General features: G+C 38.8%; 1 pseudogene; it reads left to right on the plus strand.

The window, feature by feature from the left end:
• The first annotated feature begins 18,730 nt into the window (after positions 1-18,730).
• Positions 18,731-20,630, plus strand: LOC137278965 (uncharacterized; annotated as a pseudogene).
• The last annotated feature ends 1,347 nt before the right edge of the window (positions 20,631-21,977 follow it).

Consider the following 21,977-nt stretch of genomic DNA (forward strand, 5'->3'; position numbering starts at 1 on the left):
GACTGCCTTTCAAGGAGGACCCAGAAATAAAGCCAAATCACCTCACTGTCGTTACTGCGCTCTTGAAATGGTGGTCTGGGCAATAATAGGCGCTTCGAGAAATGTCACTCAGTCAAGATATATATAGTCAGCGTGGTGGATAGCTTTGAATTGAACGTTTAACACGCGCTTTTCATTGAGATGAATAGGCAAGTAAATGCCTTGTTGTGCTTTGGATGTCTACAGGCAACTCATTTACAGCATGGGGCCACGTCTCTCAACAGTATTTGTATGCAGGCAATCGCATAGTGCAGATCGATTAAATCTTTTAAGTCGTTTCATTAGATACCTATTTTCCAATTTCAAAATACCTCTTTCTGAGATTTAGTTCTATTTATGGCATGTTGGCTGTTTGGTGTTTAGTGTGAAAGTGTGATATGCTAACTACATGTAAGTGGATTCATTACATGATGGGTGCCTTCACAGGAACGAAATTTATTTCAGTGAAACAAAAAACGGGACGTCTTGCATCAAGATGTTGATATAAAGTTATAACATAAAACGGTGTTCATTGTGAATTTGATTGCCTTCTGTCTCTGTCTAAATTATTAATGAACATAGTTTAGCCTTTTCCAGCAACTAGTTAAGGTGGCACAATTTATAAACTGTTTTGAAATTCGGTATGAGATGTCATGAAATATATGCGAGATGAGCAAACGCAAGCTAATAGAAAATAATGAAAACGGTCATTTTGTCATACATACTTAATTAACTTAATTGTTATCTTTTGATAATTTAAATTAACAGTTATATGATGAAGATAAATTAAAATATTACTTCATGAGATTATTTCTCAAAAAATAGTTTTCATTTTATCTTTTGAAACTTACATTTACGTAAAGATTTATGAAATTGGACGCGTAGGTTTGGTTATGATCGATACAGCATAAAACGCAATCTGATGCCGAACGCTGATAGCTTAGCAATCGTTGTGAACTGTTAGTGGATTTTACAGATGTTAATAAAGTGTGCAAATATTGAAGGGCGCAACTCTGATCTCGGGATCGTTAATTATACACCATGTCGATGAAAGAAATAATGAAATTTGGCCCCCCGGGGAAAATATTGTTGCAGCACGAAATTGGCCTACGATAGAACATGATTTACTTTGCGATCGGAGTTCAACATCATGCTATCTGCTGGCTATTGTAATTGGTTGTGCATACTATAGATATTACTTATAGCAGTATGTGGGGAATGCCCATAGGCGTGGGCAAATGTATCGCTTTCTCTTTAGCGTGGTGGAGGCTTATGGAACAAATTCAGCTTGATTCCTGAGTGATACAGATACTCCCAGAGGAACCTGCATCCTTCGCATGTGTGTTATGCATAACAAAGGCACCATGTTGAGCTCTCTTTAGTTGGCGGTCGCTAGCTTGTGTTAAATTGCTTTTGTGTTAACATATAACGATGATGGTCTTGTATAGGCGATGCCTTATCTAATGACAGCGCTTGTGTTCCGGTTTTGATAACATGTTTGCGCTCGACTGGGAGATTTGTTTATGTGTCAGTAACACTGAATAGTATATCACTTGTGTCTATTGATTAAACCACGCCATCCTATTGTTGATTATATCGTATTTTGTATTTTGATGTTTTACCTGATCAATATTTTCTTAAGAAGTGATGCTATTAGCAATTTTGATGGATTGCACAGGGACATGGGTCAGCTGGTGTCTAGTAATTGTATTGACGCTTTTATATAAATCTCCATAACCTATAGTAAAAGCTAAACGCCATATAATCTGTTGTGTTTTTATCTCGAGTCTAGGTTATCTGCCCAGGCTCCATTAGACGTAGCAGTGAAAGTATCGGGGTCATTTGCATAGATCACCAGAAAACAGTGACAAAGGGGGGTAAAAGGCAACATCCATTAAAAATCGGTTTTTGTTTTTGCACGCTACACCTGGTATCATGGATTACTGGAGGAAATCTCTACATAACGTTTACCATTTTGTCCACTGCCCAGTCTGATTAACATTGTGCTGACACCACTGAATGTACGTGAAGGAGAATATTCAAAATCATGATCCGCAGATTCTGGTGCACCTAAGGGTTGTAACTGTGAATTGCACTGCCACAGACGACTAGGCCACTCATTCATCTTGAAACATATACAAGTGTCCTGGATAGCAAAAGAAATGCAAGTTCGAAACAATGAACTCACATAAAAGTGAGCGTTCATTTGTATGTCTTCTCTTCTACAACATGACAAAAAATACAGAGTTGCGTTTCTTTTGCTGCTCAGAATAGAAGAGTCACAGGTGCAGACTTTATGTTTTTCTTTTCTGGCATCATTCCGAAAATGTCGCATTCATCTGTGCCCCACTGTGTGGATTATGATCAATGGCGTTATGTTTAAATTGGCAAAATAAGCTGTAAAGATTGAGTTAATTGTGACCGAACTGTCACTGCAATGCACACGTTTCTCATATTTCTGATGCAACCGGATGCATAATTGTGACAGAGTTGATAGACGTGAGTCTTCCAACAGCTGCAAACTCCTGCTGGTAATCTTTAGACGCAGTAAAGCATTCATCTTTTATCTCAGTGGGAGGTCACTCATACCGGTATAACCCACTTATCGTTATACTCCTTTCAAATAACGAAGGAAAAGAATATACACAATCAACTCCCTTGTCAACCTGTATTTCAAAGTTCTGTACTGTAGATTCTCTACGTGGCATGGGAAAGAGAATTAATCTACGCATCTAAGAAGTCCTGTGTGCATTATATGTTTCTTAAGTTCTCGGGGTGACAAGTTAGAGATTAATTAAGTATGTGTCCAAATACTGGAAACAAGACACAAAATCGTCCCGGACATACCTTTGTCGCTGTTGGCTAATGTGTGACCCTCTAGAGGATGACGGCACAATGGACCAACATACTTATAGGGGCTTTTGTGTAGGCGTGTGGTTAAAGCGTTCGCTCGTCACACAGAAGATCCAGGTTCGATTCCCCAAATGGGTACAAAGTGTGAAGCCCATTTCTGATTTCCCCGGTGGTTTTATTGCTGGAATATTGGTGAAAGCGGCGTAAAACTATATTCACTCACAAACACATACTTATCGTCATTAAAACGTGCAGCAGAGAGAAATTCCCAGGACACATACTGTGCAACTGAAGGCAACCCCGGACTATTCACTATTCAATTTCAATGCTTTATTGTTTTCAAGGCCATATGACCCATAATGCATTGTTAATTGTTTTATACATTGATTGCTAACATGCGTATCAAAGATATTCTCCTCTTGTGCGAAACACATTATACAGATATTTTCCCAATATAAACAAGTGGCTACAATCAGTAGAAATCAGTAATGATTTTAAATTATCAATATTTTTGCTATGAGTGGAAATATATGGACCAACCTCACCAAAATCTTTGTACAAAGGACAATGATATATGATATGACATTCATCTTCGGTAACTTTACAAAGAGAACACATAGAATCATTATCTCGTTAATCGCTTAAGCCTTTTCTAATACACTGTATGCCTAATCGATTAAAACACCATCTAAATAAGGGAAGCGCTTTTCTATATTTAATGTTTTTAACATTGTATATGTACAATTATGGAGAAAGTGAATGTTTTATTAAGGAAAAAATTGTAATGACGCTTTATCAGATAGCTCAGAATGCCAATCTTGCCTGGCGCAGTCAATCACTCTTTCTTTAACAGCATTTAAAAACATATCAATATCCCCTACCAGTTGCTGAATCCATACATGGCCAAACCCGTGAGTAAATAATAGCTGCATTATATTAGTTGCCCAGTTAGACCGTTTTCTATTACAGGATTGTTTCATCATAAGATACGATTGGTGAGGATATCTATATGACGGCATGGTGACTAATTTCACCCAATATCTAATACAGTTCTTTTATGAGTTCACACATAAATGATATCTCCCACATTCGCCATGCCGAGCAATATTTGAAAATGATTTACTAACATTTAATAAACATCTACAAAATGATCGGTGAACAATTTCTAATTGCTTCATTTCCTTGAATCCCCATATTTCGCAACCGTGCATTAAAATCGGTGCAACCTTCGCATCGGACATCTTAAAGGCATCTGTAATATCTATATTAAACTTGCGAATAAGCCATTCCAAAGAGAATAAGGCTTTGTTTGCTTGTTGCGATAACACGGTACAGGCTCTTGTCCATACTAGCTTAGGGGTCATCATGATGCCTAAATACATTTACTTATAGGCATTAACAACTTCTGTTTGTTCTTCATTATAGGTCCACTTTTCATATCGTGAGAATGGCCCCCGTTTCTGAAGAGAATCACTTTTGTTTTGTCGATATTGATCTCCATGCCCCATTTCAAACAATAATTTTGTAGGAAATCTAGCTGTTTTTGCACCTTCAGCGGGGTATCAGCAACTAACACTAGATCATCTGCAAATAGTATTGATAACACGTTATATATATCCTCTGATGTAAATACACCATTGCCGAAAGCTTGACTCACATATTCCCAGAGCTCCTTGATGAATATCGAAAACAACAGGGAGCTAAAAGCACAACCTTGTATAACTCCTGTAGACCAATCAAAATAATCAGCTAATTTATTACCATCAGTTACGACTGCAGACTTCACCTAGTTGACAATATTAATATATTTCCAGGTATGCCATTATTTAAAAGGAGAAATAAAAGCTTTCATCCATTAACCATATCGAAAGCCCTTTTTGAAATCAACATATGCACAGTAAAATCTCCTTGCGTTATTGTTGTATACTTTTGGATAATAAATTAAAGGATAAAAATGTTATCTATTGTCGAATGGAATTTTCTGAAACCACCCTGATACTCTCCTATAAGGCAATCACTTTCAATGTAATCATCTATTCGCCTGTTAATTATATTTGTAAACAACTTGCTCATAGTATTAAACAAGGAAATACCTCTACAGTTGTTAGGTTCGTTAGGATTTCCCTCCTTATAAATAGGTATTATTATTGCAGCACTCCAAGCTTCAGGGAACTCCCCTTTATCTAGAATGCGATTAAAAAGAAGAGCAAGATATGGGGAGATAAACTCACTATTCATTATAAGAACACATATCAGTGAATATCTGGTCATTCTTTCCTGTCTGTTACTCACTTTCGATACCAAAAAAATGAACTAGTCTTGAAACTATCGTGATCAAATTAAGAATGTGTGATATGTTGAAAAGGAGGGAGGGGAATAACTTTTTGTGACAGTGTACAATTACTAGAAAAAGTGACTCAATATCATACACTGGTTATACACCACATCTAAATGTATAGCTCAGCACTTGCATCTTGGTAGCACTGATATTCATGCATGAATGTATGAATTGAACCAAACTAAGGCTGCATAAAAAGATAATGTTTCTCGGGCATATATTTTACAAAAGTGACGAGGGCGATAGGACTTTTTGAAACCTTTTTGATAAGAAAAAAGTGACGAGGGAGAAACACATTTTTTATTTTTTCTCTCTGAGATACAACATAGGAAGTTTAGCACGAGTTGTATATTTAGTCATACTCCTTCTTAGGGACACTCATTCTTAAAGTGGACAAATGAATGATAGGGGCGCTGCCACGTCCAAACTATTCTTTAAATGGCAATACAAAAATTTAACGCGTACAAATAAAAGTGACGGGCCGATGCCCGAGAAGCATTTCACCTTTTTTTATTTAGCCGAAACTACTCAAAGTGTAGGATGAAGACTTTTATGGATCGACAGATTCTTTGTTGCAGTGGATGCGACGTTTCGGTGTAGATTCTAACGCCGTTAACAAGTAAATGAGTGCCTAAATGTTGGTATTCCCGTGCGAGAGCGAGGGAAATACCCATATTTAGGCAGGTGTGTCGTAAACATAGTATGTTATGGTCACGAATGTAATATTCTCTTTATTACCGAAGTCGTTAAACAGAGGAAAATAAGATCAAATGTACTTTCAAACATGGACTGGCTACCCACCATTGCCGCATGTAGAACGCAACGTCACAGCAAAACCGTCACGTCATGACTTGCTCGTGACGTCACGTCACTGTGACGTGGATTATTGACTGGACGGGATTATTGAAGTCAATCCAACAAAATGATATAACATTCGTGACATTAGAATACTGAGCCTTCATTGGCAGACGGTTCAGATTAACATCCTAATAAAATCTGAATAGGTCACTGCAGAATTTAAGATTGAAGGGGCGGTTGGATAAGTTCCTGTGGATAATACAAATGGAATATTTGGACAACTAGAAGCTGATGTAAGGATACAATGTCGATTACAATGCCATGGTGGAAATAAAGCATGCCAACCTAGCTATGAATCATAAAGTACGAACATTTGACTCGTGTGTGTTTACTCATAATGGATACACAGGACGTATGATTATACGCGCTATATCGATCGGAATTGGAAATCAAAGAAACAACTTAATCTAACTCATCAATGGACCATCTTGATCTGTGCATATTAATTTAAGACAGCTGACACCTCCACATGGAGATTTATGACAAATGAGACGACTTCAATTCCATCTTCATGTTGGGCAATACTCCTCATGCCCAGACATTGGGTGTTTACACTTCTCTTTTATTGAGGTATTTGGACATTTTATTCTGATATCGATAAACGTTCCAGTGCACTGGTTACCAACTTATTTGATCGTGGTTGTGAAAGCATGTATCGCATAAAACAGGTTTGGTTGGAAATACATCAAGCAGATTTGGCAGTGTGACTACACTAAATCTCCCTTCGACATTTTTATAAATAGTAAAGCACCATACAACCTAAAAAGCCGATTTTAGGATGAACTATAATAGATTTAAATAAACTTACACGAGTTTCACAGCAATCGATTATTTTTGGGGATTTTCGGTATTTTCATTCCTTTCGTCGTTGGGCGTTTTTTCATATCTTATGCCTGTGTGTGAAAATGAGGCCATTTTAAGTCACTTATGGGCACTACACGGATATTCCTGGAGCAAAATATGTAACTTAATGTACCAACTTGGGATAAATGTTATGCGAAAATATACCACTGAAAAATCTAAAGGAATTGATGATTGTAATATAGCTGTACTTTTTCAAGTTCGTGTCCTAACATCCAACATCTAATCAGAATTTTACGTCAGGCATGATCGCCATGTGGTACACGTGCACACAACAGCCAATTTGTGCTAATCCGTCGATCTTTAACAGCAGAGGTAAACACACACTGAGATATGACTCAAAGACAATATCTCAGTGAAGAGGCCAAATGGTGCATTGTGGGTATGATAAACGATGTATGAGAATAACCAAATATGCTTTTGTCCCACCAGTAGAAACATGAAGAGGATTTGAGTACTTTACTCCAATGTCGGATTTCATTTGTTGCTCAGTGTTAAACACTGGAATGACATTTAAAACATATCATTTAACGTACCATGTACTTCAAACTATTGGCTACCATGGGTAGCAAGTAAGCAACCTGTATGTACGTGTTGTATCCATGTGGACGTGGTTCGTCAGGAAAGTGATGTAATCTCGGTGTATGCAGTTCACAGCTAAAACCCTGAACACAATGTTATATACAAATGCTCCTTAAAGATAGATATTGTAGGAATATATTCTATGAAAGTCACTACCCTGTGCTCTACAACAAATAGTTTAAGACACTGTTCACATGTTGATTCAATGAGCAAAGATGTGGCAGATCACGTTCACCTGTGAGTGAATGAGTGAGTTGATATTTAACGTCACATCGGCAATATTTCAGCCATATTGTGACGAGAACCATTAATATTATACATAATAGTGAATGGTAAATAATCTCTCTACGAATGACAGTAAAACAACTAGATTATCACAGATAGATATTTAAAACTAGTAATTAAATCTAAAACAGATTAACTACAGAGGACTACAATATATAAACGGGCTATAGACCGCCAACAATTGAGGGTAGACCACCATCCCAGGGTCCATGGGGACGTACAGTACCTTTGCTACCTGCATGGACCCCAGTTGGATTACACCATCCCTTCAGCCGCTGGCGATTGTATGGAAGTTTCGCCAAAATTTTAAAAGAACAGAAATACTGCGTTTAAAATGGGGTGAACAAAATTTAAACTGAAAGTTTTCGGACTTACGTGCCTTCTCCGGAGGACAATGATTTTACGATACTTTAACCTCCTTTGTGGATATAGTCACTAACATTACCAGCTGCTAATTTTACGTTCACTCATGTCACGTAGTGTATGTGGTGGGTGAAAATTGAGTTCAACAACCTTTCAACTTCATGGAATCCCAGAATGACCGGTAAAGTTCTTACAGAATAACGACGTGATACTTAAGCATCTTCGGTATTACCGAATTGACATGGATAATAACAAGACCATCGTGACGCAAAATGAAACCCAGTCAAAAGGTATATAACAATGTTAAATCAGTTCAGAAGGGGCCTTTGGCACTTATATTGTCAAATTCGTTCCAAGAAAGGACAGTTTATTCTGCAATCAGTAATGGGGGGTACATTTGAAGTCGGTATATGCAAATAAGTCACTCTTCCTGTGCCAAAGAGCTCCCTGTTTCATCAGGACCTTGCTCCAGACTTCCAAGTCCATATACAGCACAGTGTGGTATTGGCAGCTAATATATCAGACTTCATTGGACTGACAATCAGCCCTCCAGCAGGGGACAAACTGTGTCGTCCCATGTGTCTAATTGAGGACTTTACCATTCATTCGGACACGGAGGTATCCCATCAGGGTTTGGAAATATCCGACTCAAGTTTGAGGTCTGACTGACTACAATCATCAGTCATCAGTCATCGACATACAAACATCAATATAGCAAAAACAGCGAGAGAGTGAGGGGTTCAATGTCGCTACACTAAATGTCAAAGGAAAATTTGTGTTATGCCGCGTTGAGTGAACTAAATACTTGAACGTCAACGTAAAGTTCTTTAATCATTAGGAAGCAATGTTGTGCATTGTAATACCAAAAGCAAATGCAAAACAACTTGCCATAACACGATAGCCATTTTAGTTTGTTTATCGATGAAAAACAATAAGACTGTACAGTTTGAAATCTAAGAATATTTTAATTATTGCCTACTCAACTAGCAAGGTGCATTGATACAACTTGTAAGTGTATGGAATTGAAGAAAGAAGAACTAATAAGACAAACACATCCTGTAAGGTATCTAGCTAAATTCCATAGAAAACTGGTAAGTCTGGCATGACATCACTTCAAACTGCTGATAAATCCAATCGTCGCTCTGCAAATAGCCTCTAGGTTCAATACAGCCACTGTTAACCATCATGTAAGTGTCCACATACAGACACTTCATTCATCATTACCCCAGATTGTGGATAAGAGGGAGGATGGAACTGATCCACAAACACTGTTCCATCCACTAACATCGATTCAAACAAATTGGAATCTCATATTCAGCACAATACTTTTTAATCCTGTATACGCATTCAAATGAAATTCAGCGACGCAATGTGGGCCTTCTTTCTCATTCTATGTTCATATGTTTTTTGAAGAAATTGATGTGGACTCAACTGATGATGAATCATCGCTATCTCTCGAGATCCAAACCAATAGCATATGACACAGTGCAACGGTTCAGAATAGAGAACCTGAATGTAAGAACCAACCCCAGACAGCTTGTCCGAATCCCTGCAAACATGTGGTAACATATAACACACTTGGTTACAAGATTCTTTAACGCATGTTTACTGACTCATGATGGTAATAGAATGTGATGGAATGCTGAATGCGAATTAACTTGAGATACGTTATCAGCGATAACTCTAGCACAGAGGACAGCATGCCAGGTATCTAAGTGATATGATAGCTTCTGGAATCATATTCTTAGTTTCACTGCCAGGATTACTGCAGAAGGGGCTTTTATCTTATCTACAATGATTTAATTTCAGTTAATTTGTGTCATGGATTGGAACTGTAAAGTTCCCGTCGGATCGTGATTGTGGGCGTTAGGTTCTTGTTTTTTGTATGAAGTCTTTGGGCATGGTTTCTTCCCCTTGGCAAGGAAATACGTTTTAAGAAGGTTGAGACCTATTCAGTGCCAAACGAATTTCCTATCCAGGTATGTTTTATTTTCGAACCACACCTGTTCAGTGAACACGTTACAATCTCAGTGATTGAGGTTAGCATGAGTGCAGAAGCTAATAGTGCAGAGGAGAGCGTTGGAAAACCTACTGCAGCTTATTGTATGTGTTACACTTTTGTGCCAAGAGAAACACGAGGGCAATTATGACCTGCAAATAGTAACCTTTTGTACATGACATAATGAAGAAATAACAACATAGTTGTTCTGTGTTATCTTCGCCAGTCGTTTTGTTGAGGGTCTATCCAATAGCCTTAAAACAAGATTACATTCACACCTGTCCTACTCCTTTGAAGTCTTTAACGTGTACACGTCACTCGGTTAGTACCAACGCTGGCATACATAGCTATTTTTGTGTACAGTTGTAACGTTCATTAATTACTCATATTACATTTAGTAAATGTTGGTGAGTTGCGTTTTGCCGCCTGTTTCAATAGGTAAGGAATGTGAGTCGGTAGATATTGTATATATGATAATAGAATTGGAGTAGAAGAGCAGTGGACATGGCCATGTTTAATATCGACGACACACAACCCTTTGTTTTGCAAGGCGATGTGGCCTGTTCAGACACAGTTGTTTGAGCAACTGCAAAATTAGGTCAATTATCATTCACAGCCCACGACACACACCCACACATCCAGGCTGAGGCAATATACATATACAAACCTATACCATGAAATCGTGCAAAACAACATAGGATGTTTGATTTTTTGTCATGTGTCAGACTTTCGTCTTATTGATTTTATATATTGCTGTTCTGGTAAAATGAACGGGAAATCAAACTGAAAAAGAATGAATTTACCCATACTTCAACGTTCAAAATCACATGTGCATATGACATCTCATGCAAAGTTTGAAGCGTTTCATGATTAGTAAATTAGTAAACACATTTCATTGACATTAAGAAAGCATTTCTTCACCAAACAATGAACAAGGGAAATGAAAAAGAGGCAGTTATAGTATGTATCAGTCTCAACATGAACCAGAAATGCTACGGGTTTTTTTTCAAACTTTATATCTCACTTGACCACATTCCATCTTATGGCACAAGTTCGGACTGTAGGTCACGTTATGAAGAAAAGGTATTTTGCGAATGTACGAGTCCTCAGTACTAAGTATACAATGAAACTGAGACGTAATAAAACCTTTTCACACCCACTGATACTGACAGTATGAGTGGGCTGGACAGTCAAAGTAATCAAAGTCAAAGCATATCTGTTTCCATTCCATTACAAAGTAGGATTATTAGTTATGTCATTAAATAACATTGGGGATATTCGATTTATAAGATAAATATAATGCAAACGATGAAACCAAGGAGGAAACAGATAATGTAGACAAAATTGACGTAAAATCCTTTTGGAAATGCCTGATATATACATGGATACAGAGTATGATTATTAGTGCAAGAAAAGTCCATAATTACAAACGGACATTTTGTAGTCCAACATACATGTACCACGAAATTGTGAGATAGGTTCCACCTAAGTGAACAGTAGTCCAGTTATATGACTAATAGAAATGCAAGTCGTTGACGTTCACCAGTTTGCTGAAATCAATGAGTAAGGGAATGGAACTGACAGACCAAGAGCCTAATCAGCTAAGACGAGGTCCAGACTAAAACCAATATCATCACTACATTAGTACTTAAGGCATTTCATTAGTACTCTGCTGTCTCTTCACCATTTCATCTTGTTAGTACCAATAAACTCCACGTTTGCAACTATAAAAGTTTAATGGCATCAACTGGAGTAAATGACACCATCGAAATGATACTGAAAAACTTGACTTCTCTTTGATTTCTGTCTATACAGCTAATATTTCTAACTCGGAACTGAAGGCCATATATGTGAAACTCACAATGTGGGTTATGACATCGAATGGCAATGAAGCCTGAGCTATCGCTTCCAAATATATTTTGTTTGCTTAGCGACAGCGTTCAAAGACTTTGAGCCTCTTGTCGGTGAAGACACATGGGAGTAGGAAAGACCACAAGCATCCACATGATTCCTTTCCATCATTCATCTGACTGGGCTATCTATGGACGTATGAGAATACTGCACATAGTGGCATACAATCCCTGACAGATACAACAATCATGTCTGATCAATACGTTGGTCAAAAGAGGTCAACAAGTGTCATGTCGTGAAGATGTTAGACCAAGCTCAACAATCTTCATACTGGTTAAATGTATCACATTTTAATCTGACGTGGGGTAAAAATAGTTACACTAGATTTCCACTGTCATGTTTCCGTTGAATTATCAGATACTTTATTATGTATTAAAGTTCAAGCAGATTGACCCCTACAGAACTGATCTTCGGCAACCCATGCTTGTTGTATGATTCGACTGACAGGATCGCGTGGACAGGCTCGCTGATTAAGTTGACACATGTCATTGTATCGAAGTTGCGTACACTGATGCTCATGCCACTGATCACTCCAGATGTGATTGTTCACAGAACGTCGCCAAAAAGCTGGGATATTGCTGTTTCGGCATTAAAAGACGAACAGACTTTGTGGCTGATACTCTGTTTTAGCCGGTGGGGATAGGGGTGGGTCGTGTATGAGTGTGTGTATGTGTGTGCATGTGTGTGTGTGCATGTGTGCATGTGTGCGCGTGTGCGCGTGTGTGTGTGTGTGTGTGTGTGTGTGTGTGTGTGTGTGTGTGTGTGTGTGTGTGTGTGTGTGTGTGTGTGTGTGTGTGTGTGTGTGTGTGTGTGTGTGTTAGAGGGGAGTTAGGGGTGGGTTTGGATATTTTGGTGGATATAAGCTGAAAGGTGGCGGGTTCGCCCAGGCCGCTGATGCACACGGTACTGACAATCTTTTTTGCAATTCGATTACATACCGGTGAAATAATTTTCTCAGTTTTCAAGAAAAACTCACATGGTTATCAGATTCCTGCAGATCAAGCAAACACAATCTGCCAAGAAAGAAAAACTTCGTAGTGATTCATTGTCCACATATGACGGTCACATATCAAACAGTACTTTTTGCCACGACTCTGAAGTTTGAAGTCGTGGCAACAGAAATCTCTCTGTCTCGGTCCTCGATCCCAGTGTCACTGAAAGATGTTCGTTACAGCAGGTCAAATAGTATTCCAATCGATACCACACATCCCGTGGAATCCTTTTCCAAGTAGGTTTAGGCAACTATCAGCCGGGCTGAAGCTTATAGTTGTGCAAATCAGTGTGAGCTCTGATTTTAGCTATTCAAATTCAAGAAACCTCTAAATGTAAGAAATTGTCGCTTCCAGTGTATTTGCGCCATACGTCGCGGGTAAAGTTGCTCAGTAATGTGAATGGGTCGGTGCAAAGTACAACACGGTCCTTGTCGACAAAAATGAGGCGAAGCTACACAGTGACAAGGTTAACACAGATTTTCTGTCACATATTATAGTCTAAACCTATTGTCAGGACATCCTGGGGACACTTTTGACAATAACACATGTGCTGCATTTGGGATTACACTGTCTTAGTAAAGTACAAATTATAGTACTTTTTTTAGCTGAATCCCATCCGGGATCCGAACCCACATCCTCAAGGAAATTTGAATTTGTACTTTACAAACAAAGCGTAATGCCAAACATAACATGCTACATATGATCACTTTCTAAATGCGTCTAATCACATTCTCGACAATATACTTGTTTTGGAATTGACAAGAAAAGCCTTATATACATGTATGACACTTAAAGCATTGGCCAAAATTTCAGATTTATTTTCTTTGAATAAAATATCAGTTAATTGGGAAAATGAAAATTGGAACACAATATTACGAAAGCAATGGTCATTGTCTTCTTCAGTGGAATCGTGAATTTCCTTTTTCTCTTTGATACCCTTCCAGTTGCCTTCAGAGATCAGTGACCAGTGGAGAAGACCATTTGTGATTTTATCATTCAGCTGTGTTCAACTGCCACATACGTATGTGAAAGAATTATGCAACCATATCAATAGCAGGAACACACACCAAGAAATCCAACATGCACGTATGTGTTTGTCATGTGTAAGACCTCAAAGGTGACTTTTACACCTATTTCACCAAATCGTCCCTCGCCAAACGGACTTCCTTGATAACATCATTATTTTAAAGTTTAATCATCGCCCACACGACATCCTTTACGATGGAAGAAGAATTAATCAGTATGACGAACATACACTTGCCTTCAAAGCTCTTGGGCAAGTATTTAAACTTCACATATTTTCTTGGTTATGGTAAAAGGAAAAACTACTTTCATTAACTAAATTTTGTTCACTTAATCCTGCAAAATGACACGAAGGCAATAATTCAAGAAAATATGAAATGTCTCTCAGTGAAATTAATTTCTACACAGCAATACGGTTTGTCATAAAGTTGAATTCATTCGATATCACGATTTTCTGCTATTTATTTCATGTTCATGTCCTTCAAACCACTGCTTGACTTGTAGTGGTAACGATTGTTGTGATCCGGCAATACTCCTCGTGTCCAGACATTGAGTGTTTACACTTCTCTATTATTGAGATATTTGGATTTTTTAAATTCTGATTTCGATTTGGAGCACTGGTTACGAGCTTATGTGATCGTGATTGTGAAAGTAAAACAGGTTTAGTTGTAAATACATTAAGCAAATTTGGCAGTGCGACTACACAAAATCTCCCTTCGGTAATTTTATATACAGTAAAGTACCATATATCCTAAAAGACGTTTTGAGGACGAACTATAATAGATTTAGTACACGTACACGAGTTTCACAATAATCGATTATTTGGGGAGAATTTCGGTATTTTCATTTATTTCTACGTTTGTATTTTTTCATAGTTTATGCCTGTGTGTAAAAATGAGGTCATTCTTACGTCACTTATGGATACTGTGCGGGTATCCCTGGAACAGAATGTGTATCGTAATGTACCGACTTGGTATAAATGTTATGCAAAATATACCATGGAAAATGTAAGGGTGCTGATGATTGCAAAATATCTGTACATTTTCAACTCCATGCCCACAATAGTCAAAATGGGCTACTTTTTAAATAATACGTCAACCTTTCACAACAGTGTAATACAGATTAGATATGACTCCAAGCCACTTTCTCACTAAACAGGCCATATCATCCGTTGTGGATAAACGATGTAAAGGATAACCAAATTTGCTTTTATTCCACCAGTAGAAATATGAAGAGGATTTGTGTATTCAGTATCAAGTTTCATTTGTTGTTCAGTGTTAAACATTGGAATGTCATTTAAAGTAATGTTAAACGTACCAAGTGCTTCAAACTGTTGGTTACCATCCCAACCTGAAAGCAACCTGTATGTATATGTTGTGGACTTGGCTCGCCAGGACAATGGTTTAATCTCACGTGCCCATGATTAGAATTCCATGGGTTGCAAATAAGCAACCTGTATGTATGTGCTGTGTGCGAGTGGACTTGGCTCGGCAAGAAAATGTTGACTTGATGAGCAAACATGTGACGGATTAACATTATGTTCACATATGTCACGTTGTGTAGGTGTTGGGTGAAAACTGAGTTTAAAGACGTTTCAGCTTTATGAATCCCAGAGTGAAAGTTCTTTCAGACCAACGACATCATATCAAAGCATCTTGACTGTTACTGAATTGACATGGATAATAACAAGACAATCATGACGCAAAATGAAACCCAGTCAAAAGGTATATAACAAAGTTAAATCAGTTCAGACGGGGCCTTTGGCACCTATATTGCCAAGTCCGTTTCAAGAAGGGACAGTTTTGTTCTGCAATCAGAAACACGGGTGGTATATTTGAAGTCGGTGTATGCAAATAAGTCACTCTTCCTGTGCCAAAGAGCTCCCTGTTTCATCAGGACCTTGCTCCAGACTTCCAAGTTCATATAGAGCACAGTGTGGTATTGGCAGCTAATATATCAGACTTCATTGGACTGACAGTCAGCCCTCCAACAGGGGACAAATTGCCTCTAGAACTGAGAGAGACCTGTGGAACCAGCAATTATTTCAATCACTGTGTCGTCCCATGTATCTAATTGAGGACTTTACCATTCATTCGGACACGGAGGTATCCCATCAGGGTTTGGAAATATCCGACTCAAGTTTGAGGTCTGACTGACTACAATCATCAGTCATGGACGTATATACATCAATACAGACAAAAATGGCAAGGGAGGGCAGGGTTAAACGTCACTACATTAAATGTCAAAGGACATTTTGTGTTATGCAAATGTTTTGTGTTTGATTGAACTAAACACTTGAACGTCAACGTAAATCTCCTCAATTGTTTGGAGGCAATATTGTGGACTGCAATAGGATAAGCAAATGCCACAATGCCTTGATATATCAGGAAAGCCAAAGGCTGTTTATCGATGAAAAATAATAAGACTGTACAGTTTGAAATCTAAGAATATTTTATTTATTGCCTACTCAACGAGCAAGGTGCATTAATATAACTTGTAAGTGTATGGAATTGAAGAAAGAAAAACTTTCTTACAAACACATCCCGTAGGTTATCTGGTTGTATTACACGGCAAATCTGGTATAACATCACTTCAAACTGCAGATAAATCCAATAGTCGCTCTGAAAATAGCCTCCAGGTTCAATACAGCCACTGTTAACCATCATGTAAGTGTCCATATACAGACACTTCATTCATCTTTACCCCAGGCTGTGGATAAAAGGAATGATGGAGCTGCTCCCACAAACACTGCTCAATCCACTTATATCGATTCAAACAAATTGGAATGTCATATTCAGCACAATGCTTTTTAATCCTGCATACACATTCAAATGAAAATCAGCGACGCAATGTGGGCCTTCTTTGTCATTCTATGTTCATATGTTTTTTGAAGAAATTAATGTGGACTCAACTGATGATGAATCTGCACATCACTAAAAATGTCGGTCTCTGGAGATCCAAACCGACAGCATATGACACAGTGTGAAGATCACAATTATTATAATGTATACAGTATTTGTCGAGTGTTAAATTTGAAGAGTGACAAGTTTGGAGTGAAGACTTGTGAGCGAGGGCAGTGATGTAAACGGTGAGCTATTGTTTGTGTCTGAGGTGTGCAGTATGAAAGACTATTGTATGTGACTGGGTAGTATGCTTGGGGCAGTCAAGTAGCTTGGGGGTATATAAGGGTTGATTTGAAGATTATGATTTGGCAACCAGTTGGAAAGTGTATGTGTGTCAGGTTGGCTGTTTTCCCTATATATTCAGCTGGTGTGAGTATTATGATTTTGTGTTATCTTTTAATGAGACTAGTTTAATGAATTGTTTGTATATGTATTGAGGTTTAGCATTCGCCTCATAATATGTAATATGGAATGTGAAAGAATTGTGATTTATAATGAAAGCATTTGAGAATGTCCCTAAGCTAGTATGATGGGGTAATAATGATGTTCAGACAGCTATGTGAAAAGTATAGTGATAGTGTGGTATATCAAGTAACTGTAAAACAGCCGTGTAAACACATCTTGTATGTGTAAACCCATATGTTGTGTATGTGTAAAGACACCATGTACATGGTGTGCTTTTTGTATTCAGTGTCCGGGGTAGGTGTTACACCCCATAAGGCTGTCCCGACGATCGTGAGGGATCGACCCTGACATGCCGCCTGTTTAAAGTTGAACTGACCTGGATGTCTGGGGAGCCTGCCCTACCCCGCAAGCAAGGCTGCACCAGTTGATCATTAGGGATCAACGTGACATACCGACACAGTGTTTGGAGATTAACACGCAGGGGAAGGACCCCTAATATACCACCGAAATAATAAACTGTTTGAAACCCCACATATGGTTGCAACAACATGGACAGTGTACAAGAATAGTTACTGATTTGTGCTTTCAATGAAATTTGATTGGTTAGTCCATCGTCAGAGTAAATAATATAATTGAATGACCTGTTGTGTATTTCTTTAAAGACATCTGTAGTGTTGTGATATTGTGAACTGATGTGTGTGTTGATATGAATGTATGTGAGTATACTTGAAGAGTGAGGTGTGACTTTCAAATTTGGGTTTTGTTTTTTAGTATATGGTGGCAGCGGTGGGATGTAAAATCTTCCGTTACATGTGGACTAAAAATTGTTTGGACCATAAGTGATAGTATGGTGGACGTGAGATATATTCAGCCTTTCTCGGCTTTCAACCATGTGTTGGCCCTCGGTTGGCACTATGGTGTTCGAGCCCCTGCGTTAGTGTGAAGTAGTGTACATTTTTTGCAAAGAAACGCCAAGGAGCCGTACATGAGAAGTCAGAGTTTAGTGACAGTGTTGGTTTTACTTGTGACTATGGGTTTGTTTGTCACCACGGACTTACAAAAGATTGTTGATTTTGGTGAAAGTTTGGGCTATACGGGAAAGGACTTACAGTTGGTTGTGAAAGAACAGATTGACATTCAGTTGGCGAAAGAACAGGCAGAAAGAGAAAGAGAGGAGAAAGCGAATGCACGGGAGGTTCGAGCAGGAGTTGGAGAAGGCTAAGCTGGAGAGAAAGAAAGAAAGGAGAGAATGGAGGTAGAGAAGGCCAGAAGGCCAGCAGAGAAAGAAAACGTAAGACTACAGGTGGAGTTAGAGAAAGAAAAGGAGGTTTAGATAGAAATGAAGGAAAGAGTAGAGCTGGAGAAAATAAAGAAAGAAAATAGTATGAGTGAAGTTCTAGAGAATGGTACTCCTCTCTCAGGTAAGCCTAAAATGCCTCCTTTTGAAGATTCGAAAGATAACATTGAAGCTTATTTGCAAAGGTTTGAGCATATGGCCAGGACACAGGCATGACCAGAGTCTCAGTGGGCAGCTTATCTGAGTTCACTTCTGAAAGGTAAGGCGTTAGAAGTTTACTCTCGGTTAGATCAAAATGATGCGGAGAAATATGTGGAAGTGAAGGCGGCTCTGTTGAAGAGGTATGACATGACTGAGAATGGATTCCATCAACGTTTCAGGACATATAAGATTGAAACAGGTGAGACATTTTCTCAGTTTGTGGTGAGAATCGAGAATTATTTCACCAGGTGGATAGAGTTAAGTAGCACAGAGACCTTTGAGGGAGTGAGGATCTCCTACTGAGGGAACAGATTCTCGGTAGAACAGGGAGAGATTTGAACATATTTCTGAGGGAGAGAACGCCTAAGACAGCCATTGAAATGGCTAAACTTGCTGGACAGTTTGTTTAAGCACGAGGCACAGGATGTAGCACGTTTCAGAATCCTTTGTATAGCAAGAGTAACAAATATGCTCACGAAGACAGACGTAAGGAGAAAGGTTATGAGGAGTTAGGAACACAGATGACAAAAGATAATCTAAAAATGAAGATTGTTCCTATATATAAGAGGAAATGTTATGCTTGTGGTGAGGTAGGTCACATGACGTCTTGATGTTCTAAACCTCACGCAAAAGGTATGAAGGTTGCTAGTATTTGCCAATAGGACTCGGTCGGTATGGTACAGGATGATTACATAAATAAGGATCAAGGGGATGTACATGTAGAGGAGAATAAGATCTCTTATGATAATGTGGGGAAGGTAACTGCAGGCACAATATCTGGGATGTTGCGGAACAAAGAATGTTTGTCAAGGTATAGTGTTTGATCACACAGTGCAGGTGTTACGAGATACTGGTTGTAGTGGAGTTATTGTGAGGAAAGCTTTTGTGGATAAACAGCATTTTACCTCAGATACCCAAACGTGTGTCATGGCAGATAGTAGAGCAGTTATAATCCCAGTAGTCTGGATTACCAATGACACTCCCTTTTACAGAGGTACGTTTAAAGCGGCGTGTCTGGAGACTCCTTTGTGTGATTTGATCCTGGGTAATACTCCTGGAGTTAGACCCCCTGATAATCCCTTTCCAGAACTCACAGAACCAGTTTTAGCAGTAGAAACGTAGAAACTAGAGGTCAGAAAAGAGTGAGAGAAGAAGGTAAAATCTCCATGAAAACTATAGAGTCAGTAGGTGTTTCTTTGAGTAGAAATGAGTCTGTGAAAATGCAGAAGCAGGATGAGAGTTTGAATGAAATGTGGAAATTGACGGAAGAGAACAAGGTCAGAAACACTTCTCATGGTACGTCTGGTTACTTTATTGATCATGGCGTGTTGTACAGGAGACACGTTTCTGCTTAAGTCAATAACAGTAAACCAGTTGTACAAGCAGTTGTACCCGTAAGTTTGAGAAAGGATGTTCTGAGAGTATCTCATGAGGCATTGGTGGGTGGTCATATGGGTAGCAAGAAAACCTTGGATAGAGTCACTTCACAGTTTCACTGGCGTAGTGTATCACTAGCTTACAGTATGTAGGAACAGAGTTTGTTGATGTTCAAGAACCAGTGGACGAGATTAGCTCAGGTTCAGACCAGTTAGATGTCATGACAATTCCTCTTACTACTAAGGAAACATATTTGGATGTGGACATTTCTCCGGATTTGACACCAGAGCAGAAACAGGATGTGAGAGAGTTGCTGAATATCAAGATGTGCTCACAGATTTACCCGGTAGGACAGACTCTATAGAGTACAAAATCAAGTTAACTTCTACTGAACCAAGCCCTACCCTTTGCCCCATCATACGCGGGACGTAGTTGCTAGAGAAGTAGAATCCACCTTAAAGATGGATGTGATAGAACCATCAGAGTCTCCTTATGCTGCTCCAGTAGTACTGATTAAAAAGCCTGACTAGAGTTGCCGTTGCTGTATCGATTTCAGAAGGTTAAATCAGATATCAGTATTTGATCCGGAACCTATTCCATTGGCCGAGGCAGTATTCATCAAGTTCATTAAGTGCAAATATCCGATCAAAATTAGTAAAGCTTACTGGCAAATGCCCATGGAGGAAAGGAGCAAAAAGTACACTGCCTTCATCATCCCGATGGGCTGTATCAATGGAAGGTTATTCCATTTGGGGTTGTGAATGCTCTGGCAGCTATTTTTTGCGGTTGATGAGGATAGTCCTAAGAGATATTGCCAATGTTGATAATTATATTGATGACATCATAGAAGGAACAGAGGACTGGGAGAACCAAAAACAGTCTCAGAATGGTTTCATCATCTCAGGCAGTATCATTTGACAGCACGCCCTTCCAAGGTAAAGATATGGTATACACATTTAGAATTCCTAGGTTGGGGAAGGTCAGTTCGCTCCAAGGCCACACAATTTAGACAAGATTCTGAATCTGGCCAGGCCAGAGATGAAGAAACAGGTGAGAGCCCTGATAGGACTGGTTATTATATTCATTTCTAACTTTGCAGCAATTGCAGCACCACTCACTGATAAGTCGAACAAGGTTGAATGGACCGAATGTCAAGAGAATGCTTTTCAGTCACTGAAGAAGTATTGTCAACTTTTCCAATTTTACGGCTTCCAGATTTGCACAAATCATTCTTAGTACGCACAGATGCTTCTGGTGTAGGGATAGGTGGAATATTGTTGCAGGAGCATGGGAATGAGAAATTTCCCATAGCTACTGAAAAGAGAGAAAGCTTACTCCACTATTGAGAAAGAGTGTTTGACAATGGTGTGGGCCGTACAAAAGTTGATGAGATATTTATAAGGGAGGGAGTTTGTTTTAGAAACTGATCATCAGCCTCTTGTATGGATGAGTAAGGCTAAGTTGACAAACGGGCGAGTCATGAGATGGGCCTTAGCATTGCAACCATACTGATTCCTGATACGTGCGGAGAACGGTTCTGAGAATGTTGGTGCTAATGTGCTGAGTCGATGTCCACCAGAAGCGGTTTATGCCTTGTGAATTATGTTCACAAACATTCAGAATGTAGAATCTGAATGTAACAGAGTAAATTCCGCACCGCTTATCCGAATCCCTGCAAATATGTGGTAACACATAACACACTTGGTTACAA

This window comes from Haliotis asinina, chromosome 3, assembly GCF_037392515.1.
Source record: "Haliotis asinina isolate JCU_RB_2024 chromosome 3, JCU_Hal_asi_v2, whole genome shotgun sequence".
In the NCBI taxonomy this organism is placed as follows: domain Eukaryota; kingdom Metazoa; phylum Mollusca; class Gastropoda; order Lepetellida; family Haliotidae; genus Haliotis; species Haliotis asinina.